Below are 18,932 nucleotides of genomic sequence, written 5' to 3'. Positions count from 1 at the left end.
CTTAGCTTAGGCCAGAGGTCTCCTTACTGCCATCTAACCTATCACAGCTTGGCCAATTCCCCATTATGGACTCTTATTTATAATACTATTCCCTATTTCCAAGTACCGGTTTCTGTATTGCATATAACTTTTGGTGTCAAGTGACAGAAACCTAACTCAATATACTTTAAAATAGTTTCTCTTTCATTTGTGAAACAGGGTAGTTGTTTTTGAAGCGCAGCCGGATTCCATCAAAAGCTTAATACATTTGGGATTAACCCACTTGAGCAATGCTGTCACACCCAGGTGCACCTATTTTCCACCCCTGCGTTCTATGTCCTTGTTGTTGGTTTCATTCTCAGGCTCCTGTGCTCACTTAGGGCAATTAGAGATGTAACTCTAAGGCTGGTAGCCTCAGAAGAAAGAGAAAGTCTTTGTCTACAGCATAAGCCGTCTTGAAGTTGTCCCGTTGCCTCTAACTGGCCTGGCTGACCTGTGCTCACCCTGAGCAGACAGGTCACTGCGGATTATAGGTGACGGCCAGCTCTCGCACTCAGCCTTGGAGACAGGTTTGCTCAGCTACATTTGAAACACTTTCAAGAAAGGGGGTGATTTCCTGAGAAAAAGTGCTTTTATTACTAGAATAAGAAGTTATGGATGCTGGGCATAAAACATAAAAGGTAACAGTGACAAATATTATAGAGACAGAAAGCTATTTGTAGGAGGAAAGTGGATTTGAAGGAGGAGAGAGAAATGGAAAATCCTGAGTAGGCCGAGTTTTTGAAAGACGGTGTTTCTGAGAGGGCAGGGAGGAGATATTAGAGGCATTTGCTATGCTGTGATGTGGGATTTGGGGGAGGCGGTGTTTTTAAGCTTACTTTGCTATGTTTCATGCTATATAATTTCATCTCTCTCACTTTTCAAGAAATATAAGTAAAGACTTACACCCTTTGTCAAGGCCTTTTGGAGATATATTTGTACTGGCTTATGGATACAACACTAGGCCAATTCTGGTCTAGAGGGCACCCAGATGTGTTTGGGTTACATAAGATACTTAGAAACAATTGCTAAATTTTTAGGGAGAGTGCCTAGACTCAGGATAATATTGAGTACAGAATTTCTACTTTCAAGCAACAGACAATTTTTCTAAGAGCTCTCCTTTTTCTAATAGTCTTCCATTTTTTCTTAACTGGTAAATTTCCTTTTAATAAGGATTTAGGGCCATTTGCAATACTACCTGTAGCAACAGTTGAAGGTGAACAGTAAGGGTGGTCAGCCCTACAGTATGAGAAGGCATTCAAAAACATTGATTCTGAAACCAATAAGGATTAATTGTCTATGAAAATAATATAAAGCAGAAGTTCACTTAGCTGCACATGAGAACCATGAGGGAGCTCTTAAAAATACCAACGCCGTGTTCCCACTCCTAGTCATTTTGATATAACTGTTCTGGGGCAGGCTTGGCATCAGCATTTTTAAAAGCCCTTTAGGCGATTCGAATGTGCTTCTAGACTTGAACCATTGCTGCAGAGGTTAGGGCTTAGTCAGCCTTGCCGATTAGTGTCATCGTCATGTGAACTGTATTTGTTGAACGCATACCTTCTATCCAACACGCTCCTGTTAGGCATTCCCATATCATAGTAACCTAAATAATGAGCCAACTGTAATGCTTCTCTAGGGAAGTAATGCCAGTGTCAAGTAAGCTCTCTGGGTTGGCGTGAGGAGCCAGGAGTTGACCTGCAGAGTGACTGAACCCAACAAAGTACTTCATGACCTCATTTCTATGTTGCACTTGTAATAGAGAACAGAGCTGGCCCAGAGTTAAAAGGCCAGTAAGTAAATATCAAAAACCTGCAGCAGAGGCCTCTGAGATCTATGGAGCCAATCAAATATTCAGGCCATGATCTGACAGCAAAGCTGTTTTGACTTTCTGTACCTGTAGAAAGGAGGACCAGGCCACTTAGTTCGTGTTTAGCATATGTGGCAACTCTAACTCCCATGTAGGAGAGCTGCCACGGACTTAGGGAGAAATAGTTGATGAGTTAGAGCTCGGGTGTTTCACTTCCTTTCACCTCACCTATCCCCCTGCCCTGCCCTGCCCAGCCCCTGTTCTCTGCTTGCTGGCTACCACCCGCCCCCCATTGCCTTCCCGCTTCAGTTAGTGTCCTGGGAAGAGAGGGAGGGGGGTGATTGATCTCATTGGCAGTTGCTGTGATCGTTATTCCTGCGGCTGCTTCCCTGCCTGCACAGGTAGCATCCTGTAAGTTAGATCTGGGAAGCAAATGCCTCACTGATAGTTGCCTGCATTTGTTGTCCTTCAATAAGTAAAACACCTCCTGGTGTGGTGATTAAAAGGGGCCGCCCATGAAGGTTTTACAGGTGCTTTAAGACACAACATTTATATTAATGCTGTGTTGAAAGCGACTTTTTGATGCTGCTGTCTTCCAGTAAAATAGCATTTCATCAGTCATCTGGTAGTTTTCTCTCTCAAAATAGCCGTTTCTGAAAGTGAGGACCACTAGAATCTCCAAACTGAGGGGTTAGAAAGTGGTGTTTCACTTGTTTTGTCATGAAGAAGATTTGACAGAGCTGCGCTTCTGCATTAGAAAAAGTGCTGCAGGAGGCCTTAGAATAAAGGGGAGAGGGGGAACTGGGAGAATGAAATCACTGGCTTCCAGGGTTGCCAAAACCCTTCTAAAACACAACAGTCTTTTTAGGCAAATATACGATGCCTTTTAATCCTTTTTCTTGTTAAATTTGAAGGAGATTGTATTCTTCGTAAGATCTGTTTCAGGTTATCTATTATTGTGTAACAAACCACCCTCCAGTAGTAGTTTGTTAAAACAATCTCTTATTATCTCTGATAGTGCTGGGAGTTGACTAGGCTCAGCTAGGGGGTTCCCACTTGGCATCTCTCATTGGATTGCAGTCCCTCCGTGGCTGGGTCTGGGTGGTCTCTAAGGCCTCCAGACTCACAGGTCTGCTGCCTGGGCCGAGGACTCCCACAGCTGGGGCCCCTCAGGCATCTTTCTCTGGGTCTCTGTGCCCTTTCCACGTGCTGTCTCCATCATGGTAGTTTTAAGGTAGCAGCACTTCTTACATGGTGACTCAAGGCTCCAAATACACTTGTCTCAAAAGAGACTGCCAGGCGGCTTCCTTCTTGGTGGCTCTCTTTCTCTTAGAGCATATGCTTCTAGGGAGGCCAGCTGCCATATTGTGTGCAGTCCTTTGGAGAAGACCATGGGGTGAGTAACCTAGGGCTGTGGGCAACAGTCCCATGAGTGACCTGGGAAGTAGATCCACCAGCCCAGCTAAGACTTCAGATGACTGCAGCCCCAACTGATACCTTCACTGCAGCCTCCTGAGAGACCCTGAGCCGGATGCCCCCAGCTAAGCTTCCCTCAGATTCCTGACACTGTGAGATAATACATTTTTGTTGTTTTAAGATACTACATTTGGGTTAACTTGTTATGCAGCAATAGGTAACATATACAACCTCTTTTCTTCTCTTTCCTAATCTTCCATCTGCCAAGTAGGCACTCAGTTGCTGTGGAATGAATAAATGAATGAGGAATGAATAAATACATGGTTTTGGGCTCTAAAGGTAGTCCATTGTTTCTCATAGCACACACTTGCTTTTGTTATGGAAACTTTAGAGATCTATATTGATTGTCTCCACTTCCTACAGAGCTGAAAATTGCCAAAGGCCATTACTTAATCTCCATCCAATAAGTCAGTGATATATACACATAAACTCACATACACACACAGCCTATGTGTGTATGTATATATGCATACATGTATATATGCATAGACACATACATACATACATACACTGGGCTGCCATATATTTTTCATGTCAGAAAGGCTTCCCTTTTCTAATAAAATAAATTAGATGGTGTGTTGGTCTGCCACATCCAGAAGTTATTTAAGTCCTGGCATAAGTATGATATAACCCTATATAAACTTTTCTTTTTTTTCTGACAAGTTATATTCTTGGCTATTTTGCTGTTTGTAGTGTTTATTTCTACCTATTTACTTCTCACCTCTTTAAGTCAATTTAATTGGTATCTGGGAGTTATAAAAATATTTTTATAAAAATATTTAGACTGATTTTTATTACCCAACCATTGGGTTATGATTTTGAATTCTCCCTTAGTGGATATATATATATATAACATATAAAACATCTGAAAGTAATTTTTATGCCAGTTGACTCTGTTAAAGGTATTTGCTTTGGATCTGTAGTGCCCAAATTATACTTTCTAGTCTTTATGTAGAAATATGCTAATAATTCAGTGAAACCTAAATAATTCGGAAAAAGTGGCTTGCCCGAGATTTCTTTTTGGTAACAAGAGGTAAAAAGATGAGTGAAGACATTCTAGGTAATGTTTCTAGACCCTTCTCACCTGCTGTAAATCTCACCCTGGACTGTCCTTATGGGGGTCCCTTTTTCCCTAGCTCCGGCAGCATTCATTCCTGGCCCCTCTTGCTCCCTCACTTGCTCCTCTCGGCAGAAGAGTGACTCAGCTGATGTGACTTTGGTTGAGGAGCTGAGCACACATGACTCAATCCTTTTCTCTTTCTTGGCTCAGGAGAGCCTAACGGCTGGTCTGCTCTTCATCCCATGGTGAGGTTGGCCTGTGCTATCTGTGACTCGATGGGTGCAGCAAGTACTGTGGGTGCCCCATCTCTCTCCTCCCAGCCTTCACCTCTACAGGCAGAAGGTTGCTTATTACCAATGCCTGCGCTTTCTTAGCGTGTGTTCCTGGCCACAGGAACATGCTTGGCCCATGCACAGGACAAGCTGGAAGTGCCCTAGGGTTGATGTCCTTAGAGGCAGCTCTCCAACAAGGATGGAGTGGGAGTTGATGAATACAGAGCTAGTTTCAGAGACACTGGGGTGAGACACCCCTCAGAGGTGTGTTCTCTGCTTTCTCCCAGAGTTCCCCAGCTGGATTGAGAACAGGCTGCCCACGGTGGGCACTGACTTTATTTATTTATTTATTTATTTATTTGATACTTAAATATACATATATTTATGGGCATACAGTTGCTTTACAATGTTGTGTTAGTTTCTGCTGTACAGCGAAGTGATTCAGTTATACACTTGTATGTCGGGAACTGACTTTAGGACATGCTCTTTGCTGGCTTTCTTCCCTTCCCTGTCTCATTCCCTCACTCTTCTGCTTGGATTAATGCCCAGGTATACTACTTGGGGTCAAATCTTTGCCTTGGGTCCGGCTTCTGGGCAAATCTGTTCAGGGTGCATTATTAGGGACCGCTGCTGCTTCCCACCTGAGTCACATTCTCCAACAGCTCATGTGAAGCTGACATCTGTAGTCTCATGTGCCCGACTTCTGTTTATCTCGCTTAGTTCAGATCTCAGGAGGGTAAATGGATTATATTATTAAGGCTCCTTCTCAAATCCCCATAATTTGTGCTTTTCCACGTCTCCTAGTTTCTTCACATTAAAATTTAAAAATATAAAATTAAGCCTTATAAGCAAACATTAAGTGAATTTGGCTCACAACCCACTCTGTTCCTGCCAAAGACATGGATAAAAAAATGTGTATTTTGATATATGATAAATATATAAGTTCTATTTTGTTTACAATGCTATGGTCTCATGACAAGTTTAATATCTTTAGCTAGATTTTGACAAAAATTTCTATAGTTGCAGTATTGAATGTTTTAATTTTTTTTCTGCTGGATAACTGTATTTGTCTCTTTATTCTACCTTTATATGGTGATTTTCTATGGAAACTGAAAACATTTTTAAGAGCATATGGCTCTTTATTTTTATTTTCTCTTAGAGCTGAGTCAGAAAAATTTACAAGTGGGGAACTTGATGCTGAGAAGTTAACCCAATGTGCAAACTTGGGTTAATTGTTTAACCTCCATCTCCTCATCTATAAAATGGGCATGGAATTATTTTACCCACAACACAGGATTGCTGTTAATATCAAATGCAAGTGAAAATGTTGTCTTATAAGCATAAAGTGGTATAGAAATATTGGTTTTTATTTCTTCTTTGCTTTTGAGGCAGGGGGGTAGCTAATTCTCAAGAATATGGCTAATTTGAAAGTCCATGCGAGGCCTCCGCAAAAACCCATTGACCTTGAAGTAGAAAAATATGAAATTTTCTGGGAGGTGCCAAGCTGTTCTAAGCATGGTAATTTTCAGGTCCCATTGAGGTGAGGGGGAGCCGATGATTTTCACTTGATTCTTTGTGGCAGAGGCAATTCCCTAAATAGGCAGAACCTTCTCTAAAATTGCCAGTAAGAATCTGAGCGAGGTTATTTGCATGGGGAGAGTGGAAAAGTCAGTTAAAATTCCTTGGAATTAATCAAAAGCTGTGATACTCCAACAGCTGCCCATTTCACATGATGCCTCTACTGATCCCAGGTGGGAATGCATCTGATGGCCAAGTTTATTAAAATAATTTTGCTATTTGCTGTGTATCTGATCAATAGGAAGCACTGTTTCTTCCTCTCCCAATGTGGAGTTGGTTAACTAATATAGACATTCTCTGGAATCATGAGAAAAATTGGGAGTTCATTTATTATGGTGTTCATTAACAAACTTTTTTGATAATTTTTGTGAGTTTCTGTATTTGATATTCCCTTTATTATCATTACTTTTCAGTATTACTATTAAAACATGTCCAGGGCTTCCCTGGTGGCGCAGTGGTTGAGAGTCCGCCTGCCGATGCAGGGGACACGGGTTCGTGCCCCGATCCCGGAAGATCCCACATGCCGCGGAGCGGCTGGGCCCGCGAGCCATGGCCGCGGAGCCTGTGTGTCCGGAGCCTGTGCTCCGCAACGGGAGAGGCCACAGCAGTGAGAGGCCCGCGTACAGCAAAAAAAAAAAAAAAAAAAAAAAAAAAACATGTCCAGAATGTTATCTCCTAGTGTAAATTTAGGCAAGTTATTTTTTTTAAAACACCCAAACTTGATTTTATTTTCTAGCTTTCACTGACCCCTGGTGGCTTCTCCTGCTATGTGGGAAGGAAAGCCATGCTAGGTTGTACTTTGGCTGGACAGCAAGCAGCCAGGTGACTTCTGTATAATGTATTTGGATTTCAGAGCATCTTTAATTTCTCAGTCAAACTGTATATCCTCTCTAGAGCCCCCTGCCATGATCATCTACCTTCCGTATCATGTTTCCAGTGATGGATTTCCTTTGTTTGCTGAGGATTTTCATTGTTAGAATTTTTATTTTTGCTGAGGTTAAATTTACTTCCTACTTTATATGGCTATTAATCTTCTCTCCTCCCATATTTCTTCTGGTATTTTTTCTTTAATAGAATCTTGGTCTTGTTATTTGGGAGAGAAAGAGAGACCAGATGACCCATAAGATGTGTTGGATATTCTAGACTGTATTGGATCTGCCTTTTCAACTGCAGAATTTGTTTGTGTGTATTTAGGCAGAGGAGGAGTTAGAACTGAAGAGTTCAGTGTTCACTCTCTCTTTTCCTTTGCCCTGGGGTCATAAAGAAACTATCCCAGAAAGTGAAACTGGGCTGGTTTAGAAATGGCCCATTTTAAGCCTGTGGGCATTCTAGGATACCAAATAATTACCTGTCCTCTCCTCTAAGTGCTAATAGATATAAAACTGATTCAGGGAAAACAAATTATTTTTAAATCAAGAACTAATCATTCCAAAGCCGAGGGCTCCTTGGTTGGAAATTAAGGCAAAATTCCTACTACCTCCGTCTAAATCTAGACCTTGAACTGGCCTTGGAGAGAGTTGGGTCTGCAGAGCAGACAGTGAATTGACTCTCTGAGCTTCGTGGAGGATCTTGGGCTGCCTTACAGCCAGGAGAGCAGGGAGAAGAGAAAGATTTCCATGTTGGTCCACCTGGGATGCACCAAGACTCTAATAGCCTTGGAATAGTGATGTTTCACACTGATGCAGTCCAAAATGAACACTCAGACATGGTTCACAGGTGCCCCACAATAATTTTTTTCTACATACAAAGTTCACAATGATTACTGCCTCTGTTTTTGTTTTTGTTTTTGCGTTACATGGGCCTCTCACTGCTGTGGCCTCTCCCGTTGCGGAGCACAGGCTCCGGACGCGCAGGCTTAGCAGCCATGGCTCACGGACCTAGCCCCTCTGCGGCATGTGGGATCTTCCCGGACCGGGGCACGAACCCGTATCCCCTGCATCGGCAGGCGGACTCTCAACCACTGCACCACCAGGGAAACCCACTACCTCTGTTTAAATTCCATTCCAGCAGTATGGAATGGTTGACCCATAGGGTAGAAATAGTAGAAATAACAGACAAGAAACTGTATGCCTAATGACTCACTTAGATGCATCAGAAATTGGTGTTAGTTTGGTCTCCTTTTAAAAACTTTCACGGTCAAGCAGAATGTTCAGAGTTGGTTTTTGGACACATACCCCCAGGTTGCTGGCCTCCTGAATAAAGCAAACTTTTTGCTCCTATGGAAAAAAAAAATGGGTGTTAGCTTGCAAAGTGCAGGGGGTGGGGAGATTAATGAAAATTTAGTCACTAATTATGTAATAGAATTCCTGTACGTAAATAGAATTGACATAATAGGCACTAAAAAAGTCCTATTTGGAAATTCAAGGAGAATCTGTTTCCTATAAAAGCACACTTACTACTAAAATTAGTGTGACATCACAAACTTACCATATGCTCAGTTCTGGCTAGATATTTGCTATGGGAGCTTCTCAGTCAATTTCCCCTTTAAAGGGTATATTAGTGTTCTCCAGAAAAGCACAATCAACAGGATCCATATCCATATCTACAGATATATATGAGGAGGTTTGTTATAGGAATTGACTCATGATCATGGAGTCTAAATCCCACAATCTGCCATCTGCAAGCTGAAGACCCAGGAAAGCCAGTGGTATAATTCAGTCCAAGTCTAAAAGCCTGAGAACTAGGGGAGCCCGATGGTGTAACTACCAGTCTGAGCCTAAGGCCTGAGGACCTGGAGGGGTAGGGGTGCTGGTGTAAGCCCAGGAGTTCAAAGACCCAAGAACCAGGAACTCGGATGTCTGAAGACAGGAGAAAATGGATGTCCCAGCTCCAAGAGAGGGGGCGGGAGAGAGAGGGAGAGAGACGTTTTTACCAGCTAGCTGGGCATCCCTTAGCCCAGTCAAGTAACCATCCACCAATGGCCTCAAAATCCCTGGCACTTAGCATATAATTATTTTTTTCTCTTTTCATGAGAAACAAATAGGATTAACAAACTGTGCTCATTGTTTATTATTCTTAAACAAGTCACTATAAAATACATTCTACATATCACACAAGGGGAGAAAGCACGTGGATCTCGTAAACATTTCTGAGATAAAGTTGTCCACAATTCTGCATGTTGTTTAATGATTCTGTAACAGGTTAGAAAGAGATTTGCCCCTTTATGACTCAAAAGAGGTAAAAGAGTTGTGATTCGATAGCACAGTTTGAGGCCCACATTGCACCAGAAGGGTGTAACACCCCCTCACTTTCTGCAGCCGTCACTTGGTAAAGGCCATGAGGTTTGGCTGTGGATTTGTACACATACCCTAGGAATCCTGGATCACTCAGGTGGGGAGACACACACCCTGCTCAGAGCAGGGGAAGAGCTGGTGTTTCCTGGGTGCTGCTTGGCACCCCATTTTGTCCTACAAAAAGGGACAGTAAAGCTTTCTTGGCTGGTCTAATTGTCCTAAGCTTCCATCTCATTGTGACTAAAACAGTGCAAAGTCAAGTCCTGCCTAGAATGGGGAGGTGTCACTAATTTCATAAAGCTCCTAAGATCTTTGGCAAAAAAATTTGACAGGTACTAAAACGGGGCTGGAGACACATTTTTGGCAAATGCCTTGTTCCTATGACAGCTCAATGTCTGTCTTTCTGTTGAGCTGATAAAATACCATGAAGGCAGAAACCGTGTCTTACCCATCCTAGAATCCTCAGCAACTGACACATCAGAAGACACACAACTAATGAGATAAATGGGCAAAAGTTAGGGTTCTGTGGGGAAACAGTGGGAGATGAGTCTAGAAGGTTAGAGTGACTATGGGCAATTCATGAAGGGTCTTGAATGAACCCTGGTGAATGTGTGGTTGATTTTAAAAATAAAAAAATATATATTTTAGTTGAACTTTTGAATCTGGAGCTATAATACCTTAAAATCCAGGAAAGGCACATAATTGGAGAACTATGATCACGAGGCCTCTGTGTGAGATTTATGAACTCATCTATCTCAGATAGGATAGTATTTAACTCATCTCGAAGAGTGAAGAGTTAAGAATGGATTTTACCAAGTCTCTCAATGTCAGGTGTTCATGGGAGCTTTTGGCCAGGGCTGGATCATAGAGAATTCCTGTCTGCATTCTTGGAGTGCCCAAAGTGCCAGCTGTCTGTGGTTTTGATTAAAGATAGATCTATATGCCTTACATGCCAGACTTGCCGGCTGCGGAGTTGACTTCCTGCCATGAAATGTTAGCAGCCCTGGCTTTTGTGCTTAGGCACAGGGATCATCCCACAGCTGGGAGGAAGCTTCAGGGCTGCCTGGGAGCAGGGGAAATATTTTTGTTAAAATAGCCTAGGCCTTCAGTCCACAATTGTTGAGGGAGGCATTCGTATCCTTTTGTAAAAAGCATCCTAAGAGACCTATTAAAACCTTGTTAGGGATGGCCATCAGTCTGGCTACTTTTGGCTTACAGTTTAAGAAGGAGATTGGAAAAATTATATACTAGGAAAGGACTTTAGCACCCTGGCTTCTGGGGACAGAGAGGGAGACAATTTAATAAAGTCTATTTAATGAAACTGTCAATAAAAGAGAATTTCTGATAGATGTTTAGATGTCATATCAGGCCTCCATTTAAAAGAGTGTTACAGTAACTTTAGAACTTCTTCAGATCAATTTACCAGGTTGCTTAAAACTCTTCAGTGGTTCTTTATTGATTCTAGAGTAATGTCCAAACTCTTTTATATGATGTTCAAAGCTTTTCAAAATTTGGTTCCAAAGTTTCTTTTTGGTGTCTTCATGCAACTCCTCTCATCTGCTTGTTCCCCATCCTGCAGGCACTTGATAGAATTTCACACCTGTCTAGCTACTTCTACCAGGTTCTCTAAAATAACCTGCATTTTCTTATTGTGGTAAAATATATACAACATAAAACTTACTGTTTTAACCAATTTAAAGAGTAAAATTCAGTGCATTAAATACATTCATAATATTGTGCAACTGTCGTTACTATCTAGTTCTAGAACTTTTTTATCACTGCGAAAAGACCTGTACCCATTAAGTGGTCACTTCCATGTTCCCCCACCCTGCCGCCCCACCCTTGGCATCTGCTATCCTGCTTTCTGTCTTTATGGATTTACCTATTCTGGATATTTTATACAAATAGAATCATAGAATAAGTGGTCTTAGGTGTCTGGTCTCTTTTACTTTGCATAATTTTTTCAAGATATATCCATGTTGTAGCAAGTATTGATACTTCATTCCTTTTTATAGCTAAATAATATCCCATTGTATGGATTTCTCTCATTCTGTTTATCCATTCATCCATTGCGGACATTTGGGTTATTTCCATATTTTGGCTATTGTGAATAGATCTGCTGTGAACATTTGCATACAGATTTTCTTTTGTATATATACACACACATACATGCACACTTAGGAGTGAAATTGCTGAGTCATGTAGTAGTTCAAGGTTTAAATTATTGAGGAGCCACCAAACTGTTTTCCACAGTGGTTGTACCATTTTGCATTTCAACCAGCAATGTATGAGGGTTCCAGTTTCTCTACATCCTCACCAACAGTTATTTTCCATTTTTTATTATGGCCATCCTCGCGGGTATGAAGTGGTATCTCATTGTTTTTTTGTTTGTTTGTTTTGTTTTTTTATTTTTGGCTGCGTTGGGTCTTCATTGCTGCATGCGGACCCTCTAGTTGTGGTAAGCAGGGGCTACTCTTCATTACTGTGCACAGGCTTCTCATTGCGGTGGCTTCTCTTGTAGCAGAGCACGGGCTCTAGGAGCATAGACTTCAGCAGTTGCGACACACGGGCTCAGTAGTTGTGGCACATGGGCTCAGTAGTTGTGGCTCACGGGCTCTAGAGCGCAGGCTCAGTAGTTGTGGCGCACGGGCTCAGTTGCTCTGCGGCATGTGGGAATCTTCCTGGAAGAGGGCTCAAACCCGTGTCCCCTGCATTGGCAGATGGATTCTTAACCACTGCGCCACCAGGGAAGTCCCTATCTCATTGTTTTGATTTGCATTTCTCTAATGACTAATGATGTTGAGCATCTTTTCATGTGCTTGTTGGCTGTTTGTATACCTTCTTTGGAGGAATGTCTATTCAAGTCCTTTGACCATTTTAAATTGTCTTTTTGTTGTTGTAAGGGTTCTTTCTATATTCTAAATACTAGACCTTATCAGATATATGGTTTGCAAATATTTTCCCCCATTCTGTGCCTTGACTTTTTACTTTCTTAATGTGTCCTTTGATGTGTAAGTTTTCAATTTTGTTGAAAACCAATTTATGTATTTTTTCTTTCATTGCTTATGCTTTGGGTGTTGTATTTTAGAAATCATTAACAAATCCAACATCATGAAGATTTTCCACTATATTTTCTTCTAATAGTTTTTAATTCTTTTTTGGGTCTTTGGTCCATTTGAGTTGATTTTGTATTTGTATAGTTTGTAAGGTAAGGATCCAACTTATTCTTTTGAATGTGGATAATCAGTTTTCTCAGCACCATTTGTTGAAGAGACAACCTTGCAGTTTTGACATTTCCTTGGAATGCTCTCAATTCCTTTTATTTAAGTGAAACATGGTTTTCCCTGATGATACAGCTTTTCTGGCCACCCTGTCAAACAGAGGGCTTTTTTCCTACCTTCCCTCATTGATCCTGGAAAGGTCATTACACGTTAAGCTTCCATTTATCTGCTTCTTCCTCACTGCTCCCCACAAACCCTTGTTAATGCCTTTGGACTCCCAATGTTATTCACTTAATGGCACCTTCTCCCCAACTTCGTTGCTGTTATCTACTTATTCCATCTTATTTGATGACTTCAACACTTAGTTGTAGACAAAGGCTTCTCTGAATCACTCTTGTCATCTTTGTAGACTCCAAACATTGTATTGATGACTGGCCTCTTCGTTCCTTAATTGTCACAATGCCAGGATCTTGATCTTCCCTTTTTACAGCCATTATTAGTGAGGCCATGATTTAGACATCATAACCCTAGGAAACAGCTTCCTTTATGTGGTAAAATTCTGAACTCCTTATTCTCAACATATCCTCACTTATATTTCCTGTTGTTGTTTCTTTTCTTGTTAAACTTGATATTAGCTTCTGACATTATTTATGACCTTTCTGCCACTCCTGATTCTTCTAATTATTTATTTATTTATTTATTTGGGGCTGTGTTGGGTCTTCATTTCTGTGCGAGGGCTTTCTCTAGTTGCGGCGAGCAGGGGCCACTCCTCATCGCAGTGCGTGGGCCTCTCACTATCGCGGCCTCTCTTGTTGCAGAGCACAGGCTCCAGACACGCAGGCTCAGTAGTTGTGGCTCACAGGCCTAGTTGCTCCGCGGCATGTGGGATCTTCCCAGACCAGGGCTCGAACTCGTGTCCCCTGCATTTGCAGGCAGATTCTCAACCACTGTGCCACCAGGGAAGTCCCTGATTCTTCTAAAACAACATAGATATAAACATTACTTTTAATTTTAATGCAATTTCAATCTTTTAGAAAAGTTGTAAAACTAGTATACACTCTACTTCATATTCAGATTCACCACTTACTTACATTCTAGCTCTCTTGCTTTAACATTCCATTTCCCTTTATGAATCATTTTAAAAAGTTGCAAATCACCCTCTATCCCTAAATATTTCAGAGTGCATTTCCTAGAACAAGAAATTCACTTACATAAGTACAGTAAAATGATCCAAATCAGTATATTTACTGTTGAATGTTATTTCTCATCTAATTTATATTCTATATTCAAAGTCAGTTTTCCAATATTGCCTTTTTTTTTCCTTTCCAGCCCAATATTATGCATTACTTTCAGTTTCCCTATACCTTCAGTATCCTTTAACCTGAAACAGTTCCTCATTTTTGTCTTTCTAGACCTTGATATTTTTTAAGAGGAGAGGCAAAATAATTTCTAGTATGTCCTTTAATTTGGGTTTATCTCAGGTTTCCTTATGATTAGATCAGTAAGCCTTTTCAGCAGGAATACTACAAATGTTATGGCCTCACTGCATCATATCAAGAAACATATAATGGAGCATTGTCTTATTATTGGTGACATTAACTTTGATTACTTTGTTAAGGTAATGTCCACCACCTCCCTCCACTGTACAGTTACTGTATTTCACTTTGCCATTAATCTACAGACAGTTACTTGGAGATTAATATCCTGTAAATATCCTGTTCCTCCTCAAACACTCAACCACTAGTTTTATCATCCACTGATGATTTTCTGCTAAATCAAGTCTTACAAAGATGGTTGCAAAATGGTGATTTCCATCCCCCCCAAACTCTATCATTGTTTTCACATTTATTAGTTGTCATTACACTTTAAGGTAAAGCTTTACTTTCCCCTGCATTTATCAAGGTATTTGTATTAGTTTTATCTCATGGATATTTTATTCAAAGGATTATTTTTATATATTACCATTACTTATTATTTTGATGTTCAAACTTCCCAAGTTTAGCCAGTGAGAGTTTCTTCATGCTAGTTAAGTCCTTTTGACATATCTCCATTATTCTTTGAACAATTCCTTACTTTCTGGCACAGGAAGATGCTCCAGGCTTACCTTCTACTTTCCTTGCTCCTTGGTTTCCAAGAAATCCTGATTCCTTTTTATGAGGAATGGCATTTTGAAATCAAGATCTGTTGTTCCTGGGGTGTCAATGCTTCTATGTCTTCTCAGCATGAAGAGCTGTGTGTATGTGTGTGTGTGTTTCTGTATTTATTTACTCTATCTGTCTATCATCTATTGATCTATGTCTAACACCCCAAGTTTATACTAATACTTTTAACTTCTCCATTTCTGTATTTGTAATTTCTTCTCCAAACAACCAGCCAGTGAGAAACCTGGTTCCTATTATTCTCAATATGTTGACCCATTTGCTCAATCCTGCAATATATACAAAATAGTTTCAGAATTGCTAACGCATATCACTGTGAAGAATAAACTATGAGCTACAGTTCAATATTTCTTTGCTTTTTTTGTCTTAAGACTAAGGGAGGATTTTAAGTTCCATTCAGAACAATTACATTTGAAGTGCTTATTATATATCTGAGTAGACATGTAGAGTAGGCTTCCTGGATTTCGGAGGAGATATCAGGAATAGAGATAAAGATTCAGGAATCATCAGCTTAAAAATGATATTAAGATAATTTAAAGCAAGAATTGAGTACACTGATTAGGGAAATTAAGGGTAGAGAAGAGAGCTGAGGAGGTGGATGCAGCAAACGCAGCTGAGAAAGATGGGCCAGTGAGATAGGAGGCATATTTAAAGAATATAATATTCTGGAGGCCAACGGAAGAAAGCATTTGGAGAAGAAGAGAATCATCGGCTGTTCCGGATGCTGCCAAGAGGCTTTAGAAGATGAGGCTTGAGAAATAACCAGCAGATTCTTACGTGGGTGAGGTTTCTATGGGGTGATCTAGGATGAATGCTTATTTAGAAGGGATTAAAACATAGCCAGTTCCTTCCTAAGAATGGGAAGTGATGAATAGACAGTGAGTACAGACAAATCTTGAGAAATTTTGCTATAAATGGGAGCAGAGCAAAGGGTTGGCAGCTGGAGGGAGTTGTTGTCTTTTTAAAGACATCAGACAATACAGCATGTAAATGTGCTGATAAGAATGACCTCAAGAAGACCGGAAACGAATGATGCAGGAGAGAGAGGGCAATTATTCAGGAGAAAAATCTTCAAAGACCTTGGATTATAATGATCCATTGTACAAGTGGAGTGGGTTAGGGAGTCCATCCATGACAACAAATAAAGGGAACTGAGGATTCTGAACTGCACTTTGCTGACTGCTCAGTCACCACAAGGTATGGCAAACAGCATAGTAACTGCGCTATTCAGTACTGCTTTAGGTGGCCTTTCAGAACCAATTTCCCATTATTCCTGCTCTTCCCAGTCACCTTATCCTCAAATCACTAGTCCGTGTGTCTGAATAACATTCCTGCCTCCTCCTGAAAATGCTTTAAAACATAACAGTTCCAAAGAGAGCATTTTCAATGTTTATCTCCTACTTCCTTTTTCCAGCCAAGTGTTATATTCCCACCAGCTTTCAACCATGGGCTCTGAGCTGCTTATAACTAGAGACTGGAATCTCCTTACAATAAAGGAGATCTTGGCCTCCATTCCTGAGGTCATGTTTTGTTTCTGAATCCCCTCATCTCCCACCCCAGACACCAAGGGGGAGTTGACAAAGAAAGACCAATTTAAAAATAAAGGACCTCTGGACTTCCCTGGTGGCATAGTGGTTAAAAATCCGCCTGCCAATGCAGGGGACACGGGTTCGAGCCCTGGCCCGGGTGGATCCCACAGGCTGCGGAGCAACTAAGCCCGTGCACTGCAACTACTGAGCCTGCACTCTAGAGCCCACGAGCCACAACTACTAAAGCCCGCAAGCCACAACTACTGAGCCCACATGCCAAGAGCCTGTGCTCCACAAGAGAAGCCACTACAGTGAGAAGCCCGTGCACCGCAATGAAGAGTAGCCCCCGCTCGCCACAACTACAGAAAGCCCGTGTGCCTGCAGAAATGAAGACCCAATACAGCCAAAAATAAAAAACAAACAAAGAAAAAAGAAAAATAAAGGACCTCAAAATCTTAAGTTTATGTGTAAAACTCAGGGTCCTCCCTACCAGATATAGAGAACTACATGTAGAAATCGTATGTGTTAGGTAGCACTTTGTGCGGGTGTGATGCCCTGCCTCGCCTCCTCAAACCCCCCACCCCAGCCCTACTGCCATGGGACTTGAGGATCTGAGAGCAAGTGCACTGGAACCTCTTCCCTGTTTGAGATCTTAGCAGTGTGCCTCTTCTCCCCACAGTACCGAGCTCACGGTGGCTGAGTTGGGGAGCTGAAGTGGAAACATAAAGTATCTGAGCATCAGAGGGACAGTGACTGCCCTGTCCCTCATCTCCCATCTGAGTTTCTCAGGGCTTCAGAGAATTGGAAGGGTCCTTGAGTTCCCTGGGGCCCTGAGCGAGTGAAGAATTGGAAGTGTTCCCAGGCCTGCTACATGGTGGCCATGGCTAGAAGCAGGATGAAGTGTGAGGGCAAATACTGTATTGATAGTTTACCCCCACGTTATCAGGGACACTTGGTCAAAATCTGAATAGATCACAAAAGTCAGGGAGGAGGAAATACGTAGAGTCAGTTACACAGGATGCTAGGGTCATCATCGTTCATGGGAGGAACCCACAATCACTCAGGCTCCAGGGAGAAGTGGGACAAAGATTCATCAGCTGTTACTGGAGCCTCCCTAATATTAGGACTGTAGAGGCAACTCAGGAACTGGGTGAAGGAGAAAAGCCAAAAGCATGTGAGGGAATTTGGAACTATAACAAGACTGTGCTGTAGGCCTGCACTAAGTACCCGGGCTGGACCCAGAACTGATCCAGAGTTGACCCATTTTCTACCATCAGCAGAAATGGGGCTATAGAGCTAGTTACAGAGAAGAAGCCTAAATATTTTCATATTCAAGCATGTACTTAAAAAGCACGCAGATTCCAAAAGAGTTACAATAACTTCCATATTTAATAAATTTAAACTCTGAAGAGGAGATCTGATCTTCACCTCTATATTGTTGGATTTGTAAAATACAAAAACCCTCCAGGAAAACACACTAAATCTAGTATAAATTAATAATTTTTACATAAACTCTAGTAGAATATTTAATTGACCAATAAATATTTGAATAGTAGAATATTTAAATGATCAAATAATCTCTGCTCATTTAATTATTATTTTTTGGTAAATTTCTAATGTAGATTAATTTGTGTTTTGGTGAAGTTTATTTTATATTGTCTAAGTTAGGGATTAGCAAACTATATCCTGTGGGAAACATTGGGCATGTTATTGATGTTTGAAAATAAAGTTTTACTGCAAGATAACTACTCCCATTTTGTTTATATATTGTCTACTGTTACTGTTGCAACAGAACATTGGGCTGGCAAAGCCTGAAATATTTATTATCTGATTCTTTGTAGAAAAAGTTTGCCAAGTTCTAGACTAAGGCTTAATCAAAGTAAAATGTATTTGTAGTCTTATCTTTTACAATATTAAGTAGAGACTGTTTTATTTCCCTTTGAGCATATTTAGGTCTTATTTCATTAAGGCATGGTGCTTTCCGAACATAATGCTTGGAACATTGCTAAGAATGAAACTGTAGAGATCTTGTCCTGTAAGAAATGGAGCACCTTTATCCATTCATCTGATGATGGACACTTAGGTTGTTTCCACCTCCGGGCTATTGTAAATAAGGCTGCAATGAACATTTTGGTACATGTCTCTTTTTGAATTATGGTTTTCTCAGGGTATATGCCCAGTAGTGGGATTGCTGGGTCATATGGTAGTTCTATTTGTAGTTTTTTAAGGAACCTCCATACTGTTCTCCATAGTGGCTGTACCAATTCACATTCCCACCAGCAGTGCAAGAGTGTGCCCTTTTTTCCACACCCTCTCCAGCATTTATTGTTTCTAGATTTTTTGATGATGGCCATTCTGACTGGTGTGAGATGATATCTCATTGTAGTTTTGATTTGCATTTCTCTAATGATTAAAGATGTTGAGCATTCTTTCATGTGTTTGTTGGCAGTCTGTATATCTTCTGTGGAGAAATGTCTCTTTAGGTCTTCTGCCCATTTTTGGATTGGGTTGTTTGTTTTTTTGTTGTTGAGCTGCATGAGCTGCTTATAAATTTTGGAGATTAATCCTTTGTGAGT

Source organism: Mesoplodon mirus, assembly GCF_964341445.2.
Source record: "Mesoplodon mirus genome assembly, chromosome: 16".
In the NCBI taxonomy this organism is placed as follows: Eukaryota; Metazoa; Chordata; class Mammalia; order Artiodactyla; family Ziphiidae; genus Mesoplodon; species Mesoplodon mirus.
The sequence above is the reverse complement of the archived record's forward strand: the minus strand, read 5'-3'. Positions refer to the sequence as shown.